The sequence below is a fragment of the Phocoena sinus genome, chromosome X (genome assembly GCF_008692025.1).
Source record: "Phocoena sinus isolate mPhoSin1 chromosome X, mPhoSin1.pri, whole genome shotgun sequence".
In the NCBI taxonomy this organism is placed as follows: domain Eukaryota; kingdom Metazoa; phylum Chordata; class Mammalia; order Artiodactyla; family Phocoenidae; genus Phocoena; species Phocoena sinus.
In genome coordinates, this window is record NC_045784.1 from 127,599,280 (window position 1) to 127,617,783 (window position 18,504).

Here is an 18,504-nt window from a genome sequence, read left to right on the forward strand (position 1 = left end):
GTTTCCTTCCTGAACGACATGAGAGGTGTGCAACAACTGATTATGAATGTTACCAAGTCTCTTTGGCTAATAAACCTAGGACCACTGTTAGCCCCTAATAATAGTCACTTGCATTTGTAAAGCATTTTACAGATTCAAAAGAGATATATGATTTCATAGATTCGAAGACACACTCTTTTTCATGTTTTAACATCTCCAAGATTGGGATGCATCCTAAATTGATGACATCTTAGGTTAGATGAAATATATTTTATTTTTCAAAAAATTGGGAAGGACTTCCCTGACGGTGCAGTGGTTAAGAATCTCCCTGCTAATGCAGTGGACATGGGTTCGAGCCCTGGTCCAGGAAGATCCCACATGCCGTGGAGCAACTAAGCCCGTGCGCCACAATTACTGAGCCTACGCTCTAGAGCCCGAGCTCTGCAACAAGAGAAGCCACTACAATGAGAAGCCTGCACACGGCAAAGAAGAGTAGCCCCCGCTCGCCACAACTAGAGGAAGCCCACGCGTAGCAATGAAGACCCAACGCAGCCAAAAATAAGTAAGTAAATAAATAAACATGTAGAGCTTTTAAAAAAATTGGGAAAGTGATATAGAATTGTCAGTATTTTATTTTTCAAAATAGCGACATCTGAAACAACTCCCATCTTAGCATCATTTCATTTAGAAATAGAAAGGTCTTTTATCAGAATGTAGGATAATCCTCCCCAAGAAAGGAAACTTTCAACTTTACACTGATGTAGTATCTAAAATAAATTAGAATTAAAAAATTTTAATGTCTATTTGGCATGACTTACCACATTAACACAATCCAGCATCATTTGGGAACAGCTGATTGTTCTCCAAATATTTTCATATCCATTATCTATCTGGATCCTCAAACACACTATGAGGTGAAGGAAGTAGTTAATATCACCATTTTACAAGTAAGTTAGCTGAGGTCCAGGGTAAATAAACTGCGTTTTTCAAGATCATATTGCTAGAAACTCAGAACATGTAGTGTAAAGGCTCTTGTCGGGGAATTTCAGGTTAGATGCATGGTGGTAGTGGGAAAAGACTTAAAAACTGTGGGGCTGTATCCTAGGGGCAAATATTTCAAGTATAGTTAAGATTATCTTTCTAAAGTCACAAGACCATTGTAGGACTAAATATTACCTTTTGAGTTCACTGAAAACAGAGCTGTTCTTGTCATATCACACACGATTTTACTGGCTTACATAATCTACACAGAATACTTTATTACATTTGATTTTGATTATTTTCCATTAATTTAGTAATTTAGCCTGGTTGACTTGAGGTTTAGGATAAAAGGAGTTTGATTGATGAAACGGTGATGAACTTTGGGAATGCTGGTGATTATATTTTTATATAATGCTCCTCCCAGGCACAGGAGAAGAAGGAAAGACAATAGCCTCTGTTGCCTGGGCCGTGTTTCTGCTGGGGCAGGCCCTGGACCAAGCACTTCAAAAAAGCAATTGACCATTCATGTACAAGTTTTTGTGTGGATATGTGTTTTTATTTCTCTTATGTATATACCTTGGAGTAAAAATTGCTTGGTCATGTGATAACTCTATGTTTAAACTTTTGAGAAACTGTCTGATTGTTTTGACGGGTGGCTGCACGATTTTACATTTCCACATCCTCATCAAAACTTCTTTTTTTTTGCGGAGCACAGACTCCGGACGCGCAGGCTCAGCGGCCACGGCTCACGGGCCCACCCGCTCCGCGGCATGTGGGATCTTCCCAGACCGGGGCACAAACCCGCGTCCCCTGCATCGGCAGGTGGACTCTCAACCACTGCGCCACCAGGGAAGCCCAAAACTTCTTTTTGATCATAGCCATTCTAGTGGGTATAAAGTGGTATCTCAGTGTGTTTGATTTGCATTTCCCTAATGACTTGATAATGTTGAACATTTTTTTCAAGTGCTTATTGAGCATCTGTGTATCTTATTTGGAGAAATAGCTATTCAAAAGTTTTGACCTTTTAAATATCCATTAAACAAATTTGGTACATCCATACAATGGAATATTATTCAGCCATAAAAAGGAATGAGATTCTAATACACACTGCAACATGGATGAGCTGAGAAAACATTATGCTGAGTGAAGGAGCCAGACGCAAAAGTCACATATTGTATGATTCTATTTATATGAAATGTCCAGAATAGGCAAATCCACAAAGACAAAAAGTAGTTTGGTGGTAACAAGGGACTGAGAGTAGTAGGGAATGTGGAGTGACTACTAATGAGTACAGTTTCTTTTTGGAATGATAAAAAATGTTCTGGAATTAGATAGTGGTGATGGATGCACAACCTAATGAATATGCTATAACTACTGAATCGTGCAATTAAAAATAGTGAGTTTTAGGGACTTCCCTGGTGGTCCAGTGGCAAAGAATCCACCTTCCAATGCAGGAGACGCAGGTTCAATCCCTGGTTGGGGAACTAAGATCCCCTGTGCCGCAGGGCAACTAAGCCCACGCGCCACAACTACTGAGCTGACATGCCCTGGAGAGAAGCCTGTGTGCCACAACGAAGAGCTGGCATGCTGCAACGAAAGACCCCATATGCCTCAATGAAGATCCTGTGTGCCACAACTAAGACCTGATGCAGCCAAATAAATAAAAACAAAACAAAAACAAAAAAAAATCCTTCACAGATTCCTCAATGACTTGAGTGAGTTCTTTAAAAAAAAAAGAATTTTATAGTATGTGAATTATATCTCAGTTTTAAAAAGCAAGTGATCACAAATGTTTTCATCTATTTCTGAGCTCTCCATTCTGTTCTATATTTCTATCTGTCCTTAAATACCATGCTGTCTTTTTTACTTATTTTTAATTTTTATTTTATATTGTAGCATAGTTGATTAACAATGTTGTGTTAATTTCAGGTATGCCATGCTGTCTTGATAATACTAGTTCTATATTGCCTCGAAATTAAGTAGTGTGAATCGTTCAACTTTGCTCCTGTTAAAGATTGATTTGTAATTTAGTATCATATTGCAATTTCTGCAGGAAAGCCTGTTGGAATTTTAACTGGGAATTTGTTAAATTTATCCAACAATTCATCTGAACTCACTTTGCTCTGAGAAGTACTCTTACTAGTGGTATGACGATCCTTCTCAAAGGATGCTAAATAAAGATTAATATGGACAAATGGATAAACTTAAGTTTAGAGAGATTAATTAACTTGCACAAGGTTACAATTGATGTTGCAGGTGTGACTCAAACCTGGATCTGATTCACAAGCCTGTGTGCTTTCTCTGACGCCATACTGCTAATTTCAATTTCATTGAAAATTCAATGTGACTCAGCAGTGTACTGTGGCTGCTGAAAGATGATCCTGATGATAAGCTACACTAATTGCTTTGTCGTTTAGAAAGAGGGAGGTGGGAATTTTGCCCTGCTCTGACCTATCAGAACAGTTCTCAGGTATTGTGTCCAGTTCTGGGAAATATGCTCTTAGAGGGCATGGGGACAAACTTCACCATCATGTTCAGCAGAGAGCCAATACCAGTGTAGAAGCCTCCCAGAGCTCTGCCGAATGTGGAAGAGCTTCAGCTTAGCTTGGGAAGGGAGAAACCCGAGGAGAAATAATAAATAGCCTCAGAGATCTGAAAGGCTGTCCTGAGAACCTTCTAGTGGCAGAACTTGTGAAAATCTCTAGGGTTTGGCTCAGTAAGCTTAGGGACCTTTCCAACTCTCATAATCCATGAATTCGTGATCATTAGAAGTTGTTGTTTTTGCCTTATCAAAGTGCTTCCTATCATTCTAGTACTTGCGCAGGACCTTAGCATAGTAGTGACGCATTAAATGTTGGTTGAGTTGAATGGAATTCTTGCTATACAATGGAATCATTAGAAAATTGAACCTCAGTTATACTTAAGTTTAACTTGACAATAGAATTACCCAATTTTTCAACCCCTGAAACAAAAATCCTTTGTTAAGTGATACAATATTTATGTGAATTAGTACCAGTCTTTGGGAGGGCATTAAACATTCCCCATTAATAACTGCTTCTAAGTGATAGTGCATACTTGGCAGGGAATGGGAGCATTTATGGGTTTTCTCTCCCAGTATTCACAGCCTGTTAATGAAAGCAGTGGCTCACTTGAGGTGAGGGAATAAAGGACAAGGGAGCACTTGGATTCCTCTCTCTGCTCTTCACATTGTGACTGGTGAACAAGGCTGACTTCATTCCACAGCTGGATTGATATGCAAATTTAGCCCGACTAATTGGCTTCCCCAGCTGTCTCCAGAGGGCGGATGCATTCTTTTATAAAGTGCTGTCTAGGGCGGCATTGAGAACATTAGAACTACTTAATTGAATATCAATGAATCTTTATAAACTAATGATGATGGGGAGCCTGGGAAGCTTGATGTAGGTTTGGTGTATTGAGGAGAGCCCTGACTTGAATTTGTGGGAAGTGAAAATTTCTCTGGGTTTTATAAAACTCAGTTTAGGCTTCTTTGAGCTGACGTCCTTGAAAGTCCCACTGGTGCCTTCTTGAACATACGATGTGGTGAGTGTCGGACATGAGCAAGTGTGTGAGTCTATGTCCACCCCACCCCATATATAGACACAGGCACACCCTCCCTTAATACAGGAAAACTTAATGATGTGCTTAATTCTTGCTCCTGCAAGAAGAGTCACTATTTTCCCCAAGTCAACTTTAGGCCCTGGGGCAGTGCAACCAAACTGAGTATACCTGGTCTCTCTCTGCACAGGTCAGTGGGGCATGTCTCTCCTCTGTCCCTGTAGAGCTGACATTTGGAGACTGATTTATGCCTTTAAATCTTACCAGGAAGTCTGCTGAACTAAAACAAACCAAAAGACCAAACCAAATAAAAACAACAAAAAATTATGTAAAAAATTGCTAAGATTACATAATATTTTAGGGAAACATGTTCTTTGGTTTATGGAATTTTATTTAGATTATTTTTATAAAGACTGTTGCTTGTGTTTTCTCCCATGGTTTACATGAGCTTCCTGCCTTACGTTTGTGATAAGATTATCTGTCCACACACTCCAATTTTGTTATTTTCTTGAGTTGGTCTATCGTCTCCATTGTACACAAACAAACTGTGTACATGTTTTTGTGTACACGAGACAGTCTTTTTCTCCATGTAATGCTCATTTAGGATCCCTCCTTTCTTGTTTTCTCCTATTCATTTATCTGACCTGTACTGTATTATTTGGCTAATTCCTTTTAGATTTAAATAAACCTGAAAATTGGGAAAAAAAAACAAAGAGAGAAAAATGTAAATATTGCCTTCATTCTGCATTCTTTTGAGGGAGTGATATAAAGTAAAAAATGAGAGTGCTCACTTTAGTCCCTCCAGTCACATCAAAGGGGTAAGGCTCAGCCCTTATATTTGGTGCACAAATATCTTGACCTTGTCTGTGCTTGTAAGTACATGGTTAAATGTAAATAGATATAAATATGTTCTTTTTTATTGAAGTACAGTTGATGTACAAAATTGTGTTAGTTTCAGGTGTATAGCAAAGTGATTCAATTATATATATATATGTATGTATTTATTTTTAAAATTGTAATCATATTAGACATATGAGACTGCAATGTATTCTTTTACCTAACAAGATATCATGGGTGTCTTTACAGGACATATCAATCTACCCTTGCTTTTTTATGGCTACCTAGTGCTCCATTGTGTGGACATATTGTAATAAATTGAAGCATTCCCTATTGATACACAATTAGGTTGCCCACCTCCCTTTTTAACTACTAAAAACAAGGCTGAAATAAACATTTTCATACATATACCTTTATACATATATATATACGTGTGGTAATATTTTTGTAGAACAGCTTATAGGTTCTTGGAAATGGAATTTTGGTGTTGTGAAGCCTATAGATACAAAATTTTATTAGATATTACCTAGTTTCATAGATATATGAATGTATATACATATATATACACATACACACACATATATACACATATGTATGTGTGCACATTCTGTTTAACAGTCCATGAATACCCAGTTCCTTTCACACCCACTAATACGTGATGTTACCAATCTTTTTAATGCTTATTGATCTGATTGGAAAAATAGTGTATTATTTTAATTTTATGTTCTTATTTAGTAAAGCTGAACATATTTTAATACATTTATTGGTTATTTGTATTATTTTTTAAAAATCTGTGAATGACTTCTGGTGTTCTTCAATCATTTTTTTGATTGAATTTTTGTAGAAATACTTTGTATAGAAGACCTATTAACCCTATGTCAGATGTGCTGCAAATATTTTTCCTAGTCTACTGCTTGTCCTTTAACTTTGTATATATTATACCATATAGTTTTAAATCTTCTATGTAGTCATATTGTCAATATTTCACTTTATGGCTTTTGGGTTTGAATATTTTACTTAAATATTATTTCCTATTTTCTTGTAAAACTGCATAGTTTTTACATGTTGCTTTTTAATTCACCTGAGTGAATTTTTTGTATAATGTGTGAAATAATGTTCTATATTTTATCCCCAATAGATAATGGTCCCTACACTCTATTTGTTGAATAATGTTTACTTTCCCCAATGATTTGTAAATATCAACCTTATCTTACATTACATTCTAGAATGCTTATTCTGCTTATTTGATCTACTTGATTCTCTCTGTGCTGGTATTCTGCTTTTTTAATAGATTTGTTTTTTTAATTTTAAAAAATATTTTAATATATTTTTTAATTTTTAAAATTATTTTTTTAAAATAGATTTTGATATTTAGTACATATGTTCTCCTTTATTCTTCTTTTTCAAAAAAATTCTTATTTATAATTACATTAAATCTCCCAGAAGAAATTCAGAATCAATTTGTAAAGTTCAAAAAATATCACCATTGATTCTTTGATTGCAGTCACATTTTTATATCAATTTTCAAAAAATCTGCATCTTGATGATATTGTCTTTCTCTCTAGGAATCAGGTGTGTCAAATCTATTCATTCAGGTCTTTCTTGTTGTGTGTCCTTTGATACAATTTGGATTCTTCTCTCTAAATCCTTCTAGATTTGCTGTTCATCAAGGCTCTGTTCTGGCATTTGGGCCAGACTGGATAAATTAGATTTTTATTAATGAGGGATAGGATATGCAGATCAGGGACAGGGAGAGGGAATGATTGTCTCAGAGTCACACAGCAAATTAATGACGGGGCTAGGGCTGTGGTAGACAGAGAGATGTGGAAAGAGGGAAAGAGGGAGAAAACAGGGACATTTTGAGCTGAAGGTAAACGATCTTTGCAAAGGGGGGAATTGTGATAAACCCACAAAGTGGGTGGAAGGAATGGTAAGGGCAAAGAGTGGGGGGGACCATCACGTCCCTCTTCTGCTCACGGAACTTACTGTCAAGAGGGTACAGAATGTGCATAGGGTGCTTAATACACAATTATTAGCAGTAGGTCTGTTATTAAAAGCTCAGAAACTCTGGGTGGGAGCTCAAGTCATTTAGAGACTGTTATCTGTAACCAGACCCCCAGTCTCTTGGTGGTAGGCATGGTCTGGGAAATGAGGGTCATTCATAGATGGTTGGACTAAGTCAGAAGTTATTTAGGTAATGCATCGTGGCAACATCTACTAGACAGACTACCCAGCTAAGAGCTGGGAAGCCTGAGTCATAGTCTTGCCCCAAACACCAACTCACCAAGGGAGTTTGGGCCAATCATGAAAGCTCTCTGGGTTTCACCTTTCCTTAATGCAACATTGAGATGCTACCTGATCGCTGCCCTATTTTCCTAAAAGGGCACTGGAAGGTTAGAGCAAGTGTCACTTGTAAGTAAACAATGAATGCAAGGAAGAAGACAACATGGCCACCACGAAAAGGAGTGCCAAGTAGCTCTGAAGAAGTAGCAGTTCAGGCTGCCAGACCCAGAGGGAGAAGAAGAGGATAACAGACAGGGTAGGCGTAAATCATGGTAGGGAAGGAAACTTGACTACAACACCTGCTTTGGAGCCAGCCACAAGCAAGAACCCTTTACAAGAGGTGAGACAAGGAAAACCCCAAGAACTGGGGCAGGTTGGAGTGAGGGAGGTAAATGTGAAGAATTTCTTTTTTTTTATTTTATAAATTTATTTATTTTATTTTTGGCTTCATTGGGTCTTCGTTGCTGCTCGTGGGCTTTCTCTAGTTGCTGCTCGTGGGGGCTACTCTTCATTGCAGAGCACGGGCTCTAGGGGCGCAGGCTCAGTAGTTGTGGCACACGGGCTTAGTTGCTCCGTGGCATGTGGGATCTTCCCGGACCAGGGCTCGGACCCGTGTCCCCTGCATTGGCAGGTGGATTCTTAACCACTGCACCACCAGTGAAGCCCAAGAATTTCAAGGATAGCATTGCTGTGTTTGCAGTGTCCTGACTAAATGCATTGAGAGGAAGGAAGGGCCAGGGGAAGTGAGAAGCAAGTCTCCAGTTTGCGCAGGGTGGGTGAGAAAAGCTGGAGACCTCTGCAGGGGAAGATTTGTCCAGAGGGAGGACTAGAGCAGCTGTTCAGTCAGAGACAATCTGGTGGGGACCCTACTTATTAATATGATTGCAACTGACCCACGAGACGGATTAACAGTAATTCACATCCTGGGGAGTGAGAGGTTTGATGGCAGCTTCAGATGAGCAGAGAAATTTGATTTGTGGTGGAGATTATATTAGGAGAAAAGGGGCCAGAGTGGCGGTGGGATGATTCTACCTGGCAGGCCATAGCCAGGAAATCTGTTCATTCTCTGCAGGAATGAAACACTGACCTGATTACCGAGCCATTGTAGACGTATTCACAGTCTCAGGACAAGAAGCAGACAGCTTTGGGACCTGGCCTGAGTGTGCAAGCATGACCCAAAGAGCTGGAGGGGCAAGTGGGGGCTCTCCGGCCTGAGTCAGGCAAGAGTTGGGTCTGGGGAAGGAACCCTGCTTCTCTGGGGTTTATTTCCCAAAACATACACATGGAACACATCCTAAGAACTCAGTGGGATTTGGTCTCTCTTGCTTTAGAGGAGACTTCATAATTGCAAAGCCCAAATCAGAAAAAAAGCCATCACCATTTCAGTTTTGGTTGGGAAATTGTTTTCAGTGCAGGTGTTGGGGACACCCGAAGACAGGACATGGATATAGCACAAGAAGTCACTGGTGGAACAAGGGGCTTCGGAGACTCAGCTGTGCCATTGGCAGAAGGGCATTGGGTGTAAGCTTTGTCTAGGGAGAGAGGCAGGACCACAAGGCCAGCCTTGAATGGCAGAAAGGAGAAAAGGAAGAACAGAGTGGACTAGGCATCTCTGAGAAGGAGATGACAAAAAAGGAGGATGCTCTTCAAGTTTCAGTGGGAGAGAAACAAAACTCTACTGGATAAGGAGCTGTGATGGACAGATGAGTCCCAGGAAACGATAGCTGCCCCAGAGACAACAGACAAGGAGCCAGAAGCCTCACCCCTGCCTCCTCAAAAGAGGCTGCTTTGCAGGAATCCACTGAGCAGGAAAGGCCAGGATGGAGGGGGTGGCAGAGGTAGGGAGGAGGGCTTCCAGGGTCCATTGAAGGGAAAGAGCAAAGAGAATGAGCTCAGCAGACCTAGCCTAGATGGAATGAGAATACGAGAGGTCGCCCCCAGCCTGAGATAGGGGAAAGCAAAAGAACTGAAAGGGGGGAGGGAGTGCAGGGAGTTCAAAGGCAGCCTCGAAGGACTCATTAAAATGACACAACACAAATCGCAACTTAGCGTAGGAACATGTACCACAAGTGGGCTAAGAATGCAGAAGGCCAGAGAGGTAGCTGCTGGGGCCCTGGGAGAAGAGAAAAGGGATGTCACTTCAGTATAAGGACAAGGCTGAATACAAAGAGGACAGTGTATTGTGGGGGGAGGCCAAGGCGGCCGGGGGCTCTTCACAAGGGGCAGCGGGGAGGAGACCCAGAAGGGGAGGCTGGATTTCTCATGCAGTTTGCATTTTCTAGGATCTGCAAGATGAGGGTTTCAAGATGTATGATTGTGAAGGTGAATTCGGGAGGGAGAAAGCAGCATTGTGAAGATGAAAAGGAAACGGTGTATAAAGCAAGCTACACTTTTCTCCCCAAAAAGGTGAAATATAGGAGTGCAAGATTTCCACTGTACCTATGCTGCAAAGATGGGCTGAAAGCAATTGGAGAGTGGTCCATCATACCCAGTAGTCAAAATTAGTCTGGCCAATGGTACGCAGCTTTGCTTTGGGAAGATGAAAAAGTTCGGGAGACAGATGGTGATGGTTGCACAGCAATGTGAATGCGCTTAATGCCACTGAACTGTACACTTAAAATGGTAAATTTGGGGTTTCCCTGGTGGCGCAGTGGTTGAGAGTCCGCCTGCCGATGCAGGGGACACGGGTTCGTGCCCCGGTCCGGGAAGATCCCACGTGCCGCGGAGCGGCTGGGCCCGTGAGCCATGGCCGCTGAGCCTGCGCGTCCGGAGCCTGTGCTCTGCAACGGGAGAGGCCACAGCAGTGAGAGGCCCGCGTACCGCAAAAAAAAAAAAAAAAAAAAGGTAAATTTGATGTTACGTGTATGTTATCACAATAAAAAATTTAGTCTGCAAAAATACAGAGACCTGTGTATACAAGTCACTCTATGAAGAGATACTGTTACTGACCAAGCTAGCTCCAGGAGAAGACAAAAGGCTGTCAGAATCTAGGACATCTGACCACCAACCAACCATAGCTTGGCAGGGTAGCCTGGTGGTAAAGTGTGGTCTCTGGAGCCACTTACTCCCTGTGTGACCTCAGACAAGAGGTTTTCTCATATGTTAAACCGGCATCACCATCATCGTCACCACCATTGTCATCACCATCATCATCACTACCCCACAGCTGCTTTCCAATAATAAACTCTTAGTTTGGGACCAATTTATGTAAAGCACCATGCACAGTGCCTGGAACAAAATACATGCTCAGTAAAATTTTGTTTTCTTTCGGCTTTTTAGTTTATGAAGTATATCATATTCATTCTCTCGACAGTCACGACAAATCAAAGACAAGAATTTTTCCAGTCATGTTATGGAAAGAATAAAAATCAATTATATAATAAGAAGGGTGGTGACTGAAGGGAAGGAAGGCTCTCCCTTCTTTTGAAATTTAGAGCAAATTTTCTTAAAGTGAGGTCCTGGGACCACCTGCCCCAGAATGACCTGGGTCACTGGTTCAAAGTGAAGACTCCTGGCCCCTTCCAGGCTTATGGAAGCAGATTTCCTGAGGTGCAGTCCAAGAATATGAACTAAGAAGCACCTCAGGTGATTTTTCTGTACACTCAAGTCTGAGAATAGCTGCTTTAAGACATTTATTGGTTTTTGAAACTCTGCTTGCCTTGGGAGTGGTCAGCCGTATGTCAGGCTTAATCTTCTCAAAATGGGGACAAGGGCCCTCCTAGCACTGAAACCTATCTGCCCGATTTCCCAAGGTGCATCTCCCCCAAGATGCCTTAATTCTTCCTTCCCTACTGCTGAGAAATCCCAGTGCTTCATCTTGCACTTGGAACCAATTACTTGCCTAGACTTCCATCTCTTCTTGCTGTTCTCTTGGCAACTGGCCATGCATCCCCATCCATCTCAACAGCCATCACCTGCATCTAAGCTGTTAAATCCCCAAACAGCTGTCCTGCTGCCAATAGATGGATCAAATTCTCTTGCTACTCTGTGCTACTGTGTGACCCAGAAGATCATCTTTGCTTTAAAATATAAGGAGAGAGGGGGATAGATGAAGTATGTTTGGTAAAATATTGGTGGTTGTCAAAGTTGAGTGGTGAGTGTATGGAAGTTCATTATACTACTCTATATATCTATTTTTTCATATATTTGTAAGTTTTCATCATGAAAAAGAAGCCATGGGAATCAGAAAACACTGTAATTCAGGGCTTGGTTTATTGTCAAGACTTAAGAAAGAATTGGTGAAAATATTAATAATGTAAATGAAACTTAAAAGTGTGTTGTGTTTGTAACCACTACATTTGTAAATAGCATAAAAGATAAGGGAATATTCTTCCAGTATTTGAAAACTATAATCTGATTCAGCAAAAAGTCACCCACATCATTGATAAACAAGTGAATGTCTGCTATACAAAATGCAGAAACTGAAAGATGTTTCAGTTTAATGAATACAATTTGGACAATGGTGAAATATAGCTTATTTGTAGTCATATATCAGAGTTAATGACAATAAATTTATTGGGAAAGAATTAGCAGATTGAGATGCAGTTATATTTGTCAAATCGTGATTGACTCTGATTACAGCCATAGGTTGGTTATGGATGCAAGAGCTTGGCAAAAATCAGCAAAAGTATTCTGGGAAAATCAATTGGACATATGGAATTTACAAAAAACCAGTATTGTATATTTTATTATTGTTTGTAAATAGTGTGGTACACAGCATTTGAATCATATATGTATGCACTAACACACCACTACTTTAAGGAAAAAGGTATTTCCTCTAGCAGACAAACTCAGAGTAAATGTTTAAAGACAGATTTATTTTTTAGGCACAGTTCTCAGCTCATCTCAATCTAAAGACTCAATTTCTAGATAACAAAGTGAAACTCTTTATCCTCATTCTGCTTAATTGTTGTACATTCCATAGAAACAAGCAAGGAACAGGGCATCAGTGCCTCAGAGTTAAGGCAACTTTCCCCCTTGAGACTCTCCAAACGTCTTTAGAGACGACCAATGAAATATTATGGTTATTATTATTGAAAGGCAACCAAAGTAGAACCATTATGAAAGAAGCATCCAAAGGAGGCCAGGCATAGAAGAGTGTGGAGACTAGGGTCTCAGAGCCAAGACATAGGATGTCACAAGTCCCATACTTTCACGTCCTCAAGTTCCCTGTGGGCTTAGTGCCTTAACAATTTCAATTTAAGGAGCTGGTAAGTGTACTATTCCTTTTCTGAGGACACATTCACTTCTGACCTATAACAAGAAAATGCTTTGCTTTTAATACCAAAAGTGGAAAATATTTTGTTTTTAATACCCAAATAGTTTTTGGTCCAAAAGCTATTCTGCTGCATTAGAGACTGTTAAGAAAATTTTGATTGCTCTGAAATACAGACATACATACATATTAATTTTCATATGAAAATATTCAAACATGCATAAAATAGAATAATATGATGAATCCCCACATGTTCATTCTTCAGCTTCAACACTTAATAAGATTTTGCATTTGTATCTCAGGTTATATTATTAATATAATAAAGTAGCTACTTATTTAAAGGGAATTTCTCACTGAAGTTTTCTGTAAATGAAAGGATTCTTCCCCTTCTTCCCCATTCCCTCTCTACCTGTCCAAATTCTACTCATCTTCAAAGTGCAGCCCCATTGACATCTCCTTCAGAAAGTCCTCCGTGAGAGCCTTTCCCCATTCCTCAACACCTGTAAACATCCCCCAGTCCTCTGAATTCCTATAACCCTACTTATACCTCTCATATGGCTCTTTGCATTTTCCAATGATATGTGTTCTTGTCTCAGCCCTTCTGTTAAACTCTCTTGTTTACTTCTGTATCTACCACTACCCAGCCTAAGACATTCTTTCTTTCTAGGTATCCTATAGCCCATTGTGAGTGTATTAGTTTCCTCAGGCTGCCGTAACAAAGTACCACAAACAGTACTAACTACAGAAATTTATTTTCTCAAAATTCTGGAGGCTAGAAGTCTGAAATCACGGTGTTGATAGGGTTGGTTCCTTCTGAGGGCTGTGACGGAGAATCTGTTCCAGGTCTTGTTTCTTACCTTCTGTAACCTTAGGCTTTCCTTGGCTTATAGATGACTCCTCTTCCTTTGTCTTCACACTGTCTTCCCTCTGTAGGTGTCTGTGTCTAAATTTCACTTTTTTAAAAGCACACCAGTCATATTGGTTAGGGTCCATCCTAATGACTTCATTTTAACTTGATTACCTTTGTAAAGACCATATTTCCAACTAAGGTTACTTTCTGAGGTACTGAGTGTTAGGACTTCAACATGTGTTCTTTTGGGACAAAACTCAACCTACAACAGTTGGCATCCATAATTGTTAGTCAGATGTCTTCATGGATGTAAGAACTTCTTTTCTGGAGTGAATTATCATTCCTAAAGTAGTTGCTAGTGAGAATCCAAATCACCCTCCTTAGAACAGCACACCACTGTGTGCTCCCTTTTCATCATTAGAAAAGTGGGCAAAGCATAGCAACATGAAGACACATTTATTTTTTCTCTCTTACTTTCTAATTTTGCAATCTGTTAAGCCAAGGCTTTCTAGAGAGACTGTATAAAGTGTAGCTCTGTTGTTTGTGTTACATGGCCTAGAAGAAAATAAGTTAATTTATCAGTGATCAAAGGATTTCACTTTATCCAACAGAAAAAAAATACCTTTCCCATTTCATCTTTGGGCAACCACTCAGTCATTCACTCACCTATTTAACCAATACTTATTGAGCACCCATTATGTGCCAGGTTCTAGGTTGGCACTGCGAGTACAGTGGTGAACAGTCACAATTGCTACCCTCACAGGGCTGAGTTACAATTGAGGGGTATGCAATTTCTCAAGCCCAGTCTACCCATCAGAAGTTAGCTCCTTCTCTAGGGCTTCCTATTCCTGGTCTGGCCAGATTTCACAGCACAGTCGTCTGGCTATCAGCATTTGTTAGTTCCAACGGCTTCCAGTTACTAATGTTTCTTCTCTCCTAAAAATGGCTTTAGGAATACTCCTTTCTTTGTGGTACCAGCTATTTTCTCAGCCCCTCTTCCAAGGCATTGGAGAGTCATCATGCTTTTTGTTTCCTTTCAAACGAGACTTCAATTTTCCCTTGAGAGTTTTCTTTAGGCTGTTTCCAAACTGTCCACCTGCTCTCTAGACCAGTGGTTCTCCAACTTTAGTGGGCAATGAACAAGTTTAGTGGCTGGTCCACCAATCCAAGCAAGGAATTGGAGTAGTATGGACTTAAATGTTGGTAGTAGAGAATTGGAGAAGTGGGTGGTTAAGAGGAGCGGTTCACCAACTTTAGTATGTGTAAGAATCACCCAGGATGTTGGTTTAAAGCACATCTTTCAAGATTTTACCCTGAGCAATTCTGATTCAGTAGGAAGCCAGTAGCCCTGGGACTGCACTTTGCGAAACACTGAGCTAGAGCACAGGGTGCTTGTGGGAAGGCAATGCGTATTAGGGCTACAGAGGGCGGGGCCAAGTCACTGAGAGCCTTCAATGCCAGGCTGAATAGTCTGGACCTTAGACTTTCTGCTCTAGGTGATTGATGGGAAGCTATGGGAGGCTGTGTGGCCCGGGAGAGAGCCACCATTAGAACTTGGGTCTGGTGGGAGCATTTACCTTGACAAAGAGGGGAGGAGAAACCAGCGTGGAGTCAGGGAGCCCAGCAAGGGCACTGGTGCAAGAGTCCCAGGGAAGGAGTGGTGATGAATGAGGGCCTGGACTAGGGACAGTCTCCATCCAAATGCATTCCTTCCGGACGCACATGGAAAGGAGAGAGTCATTTCCAAAAACCTGGGCCAAGAAGGAAGAAAAGACGTTGCTCTTTCCCCAATGGCATGTGGGATTTTGCTGATGATTTATTGGAATTCTTCCCAAAGCCGGAATTACCCAAATAACTCATTGAAGCCACTCGGAAGGGATCTGACACTGTAGTATCCCAGTTTCTAGGGATTAAAAGTGAACATCTTTGTGTGTGTGGGGGCATTATGTTGCTTACCACAGCCACTGATGGGAGAAAGCTGAAAGGGGGTCTTATTTTACTTCAGTGCTGAAGCGCAATGTCGGAATTAATAGTGCCTGGCTGTTGTGCAACAACACGATCTCTGCTTCATAGGAGGGACTTGTCTGCAGAGGCTAGCAATTTGTCACCTCCAAGATAGATTTTTCTTTTGTATCCTTCACCAGCCCAGTCAACCAAAGCCCATGTTTGAGTACTTACTCTTTAGAAGATATTATGGAGAGTAGAGAATGGAGCTTCCTGGTAGAGTGAAAGTACCCATCATTTAAAAACACTTTTTTATTGTGGAAAATTCCCAACTTGTACAGAAGTAGAGAGAACAATGTAATGATTATGCATGTACAAATCACTCAGCCTCAACAATGATCAATGTCTCTGCCCTAGATTTTGTGAGGACTGACTTTGCCATCAACTACTTGTATAATATTGGACAAGAAGTGCCCCCTTGGAGCGTCAGTTTCACTTTTCTATAAAATGAGCAGTTTGGGCTAGATGAGTCTGAACTTTCCACTAGTTTTTCTTCTGGGAGTCCAGGGTTATTATTTTTCCTATTTTTAGGTTTGTAGTATAATTTTCATTATTAAATATACCTCCTAGAGAGAATATATTTCTATATTTAGAAAAAGAGATTCCATACATGCATGTCCTGTGGCATATACCTAAAGTTACACAATAGAATGAGTCTTTTCCATCTGTTCTGAAGCCTCTGGTAGAGAAATAAATTTGAACACTTTAAGTCATAGAGAATAGTCTACTCTGCCTTTCTTCAGTCAAGTGAGAAATAATTCCTATGGTGGAGTAAAGAGTCAAACATCTTAAGTTAAAACTTTAAAGAAAAATATCTGTTATTTAAATTATTTGACTTCAAGAATCATTCTTGAGATGGAATGAAGCAAGGCAAAGACTTGCTGAAGTAAAGCCCTAATTATCTGGATGACATTTCACTTAATCCTTAAGCCAGTAACCTCAACTTTCCAGAACATAGTCAAGAAAAAACAAATAAGAAAAAGAAAAATATTTTCCAGCCTCCACCTTTCAAAATCAAATATGTATCAGTAATGAAAATGGACGTTACACAGTTCACACACCAAGATGTATTTCCCTTCCCGAAGTGCCTCAGAGGCCGTGGGCAATGGCTTGGCACTCCGTTTTGTCTACAGACGCCAAAAGCAGACCCAGCATCCCAGACTGTAAGACCAATCCCAAATCCAGGGACAGTATACCGGGGGACCACTCAGAAGCCTACACAACAGGCTGCATGTCAAGGCCCAAAGCACCTGCTGAAGGTCTGGCAGAAGGCAAGTTAATTACACACACACACACACACACACACACACACACACACACACACACTGACCTCTTGACTTTAGCTTGGTTACTCCCTTAGTAAGCAGGACCACTGTGAAGGGCTCATTTACCCGTTCACTAAGGAAGCCTTTGGTTAATCAGTTAGAGAAGAATGTTCCTCTCCGTGGGTCTAGATGTGAGAGGAAGCTCTGAGGATCCAAGTGCTTGTAGAATGGAAGTGAAGGGTAATCTGGAGCCAGAGACACATATCTGAAGAGCAGATCTCAATGAAAGTTCAGAGGAGAACTGGTTGATGACCCCACTATACCTGACAGCTGCCTAACCTGAATCTGCTCTAGGTGGCAAGGCCCAATATTTTGGTTCGCCATCTGTCCTCCAGCAGGCAACCTAAAGAAAAGGCTCTAAGAGGTTGGGTGCCTTCATAAGTTCTTCCAGAAAGAGGATCATGGACAAGTCACTAAAGTTAGGATCAGACACCTGCCTTCTGTGAATCCCACTATTTCTCTGTTCTTCGATTTGTGTCTGCATTATTTTCTCTGTTTCAGCATCTTTCTCTGAAAAATGCCTAGCTTCCCTCAAATGACCATCAGTCAGGATGGAGAGTGAGAGAAATCAGTCCATTGCTGAGGTACTGGCATTGGATTGGATCATTCTTCAATCAAAGTCCAGGTGCCTCCTAGTCAGACATCAGGGAACTCAGGCTTGACTCTCACAGAAGGTCAGAGACTAGACCCGTGAGGTAGAAGAGGGGTTTTGTACATGACAGGATATGGCGTGAAGCAAGGTTGGAAAGCAGATGGTAATCAGTTTGGGGAAGCCCTGTGTGCCAGGTTAAGAAACGTGTATATCATTCTCTACGCAATGAAGAGCCTTTAAAAGTTACCCTTGTGAAGTAGCTCAGGTGGGGTACACCAGGTGGATGGGGGAGGGGCTAAGAATGGAGAAGGGTAGTCCAGTTAGGAGGCCACTGCAGCAGACCTGCCATGAGTGCAAGTGTCAGGACTCTGCTTATTCAAATAAACCCCCATCGTCCCCGAGAAATTCTTTGTCAATCCACTTGGGAAGTGACAATGGAGTGTAACTTTGAGGCTTAGGAAAAGAATTAATCTATCTGGATGGACAAACAACGAATTTGAAGGATTTTGTACCTAAACCAAACAGGAAATATCAGAACAAGATATTGATTAATCGTTTGCTTTTATAGCGTATTAATTACTGGAAAACAGAACAAGAAAGAGATTGCCTTAGTGAGATGCTAACAGTGCAGCGGACCGCCTGCCTCATTCCCCTCTCCACGCATAGCTCTTAAGGAATTCCAGAGTCTATTATCAGCACGGTTTAAAGGCTAATGAAGAAACAATCTTTTTGTAAAGCAACAAAGAACAGAATTTGAAAGCAGGTCCAGGAGAATGCAAGAGGAAACACTTGGTTCAGTGAAAGGCAAACTTTCCTATGGACGTGCAATTTTTTTTTTTAAATACCATACGTTGCTTCGCAA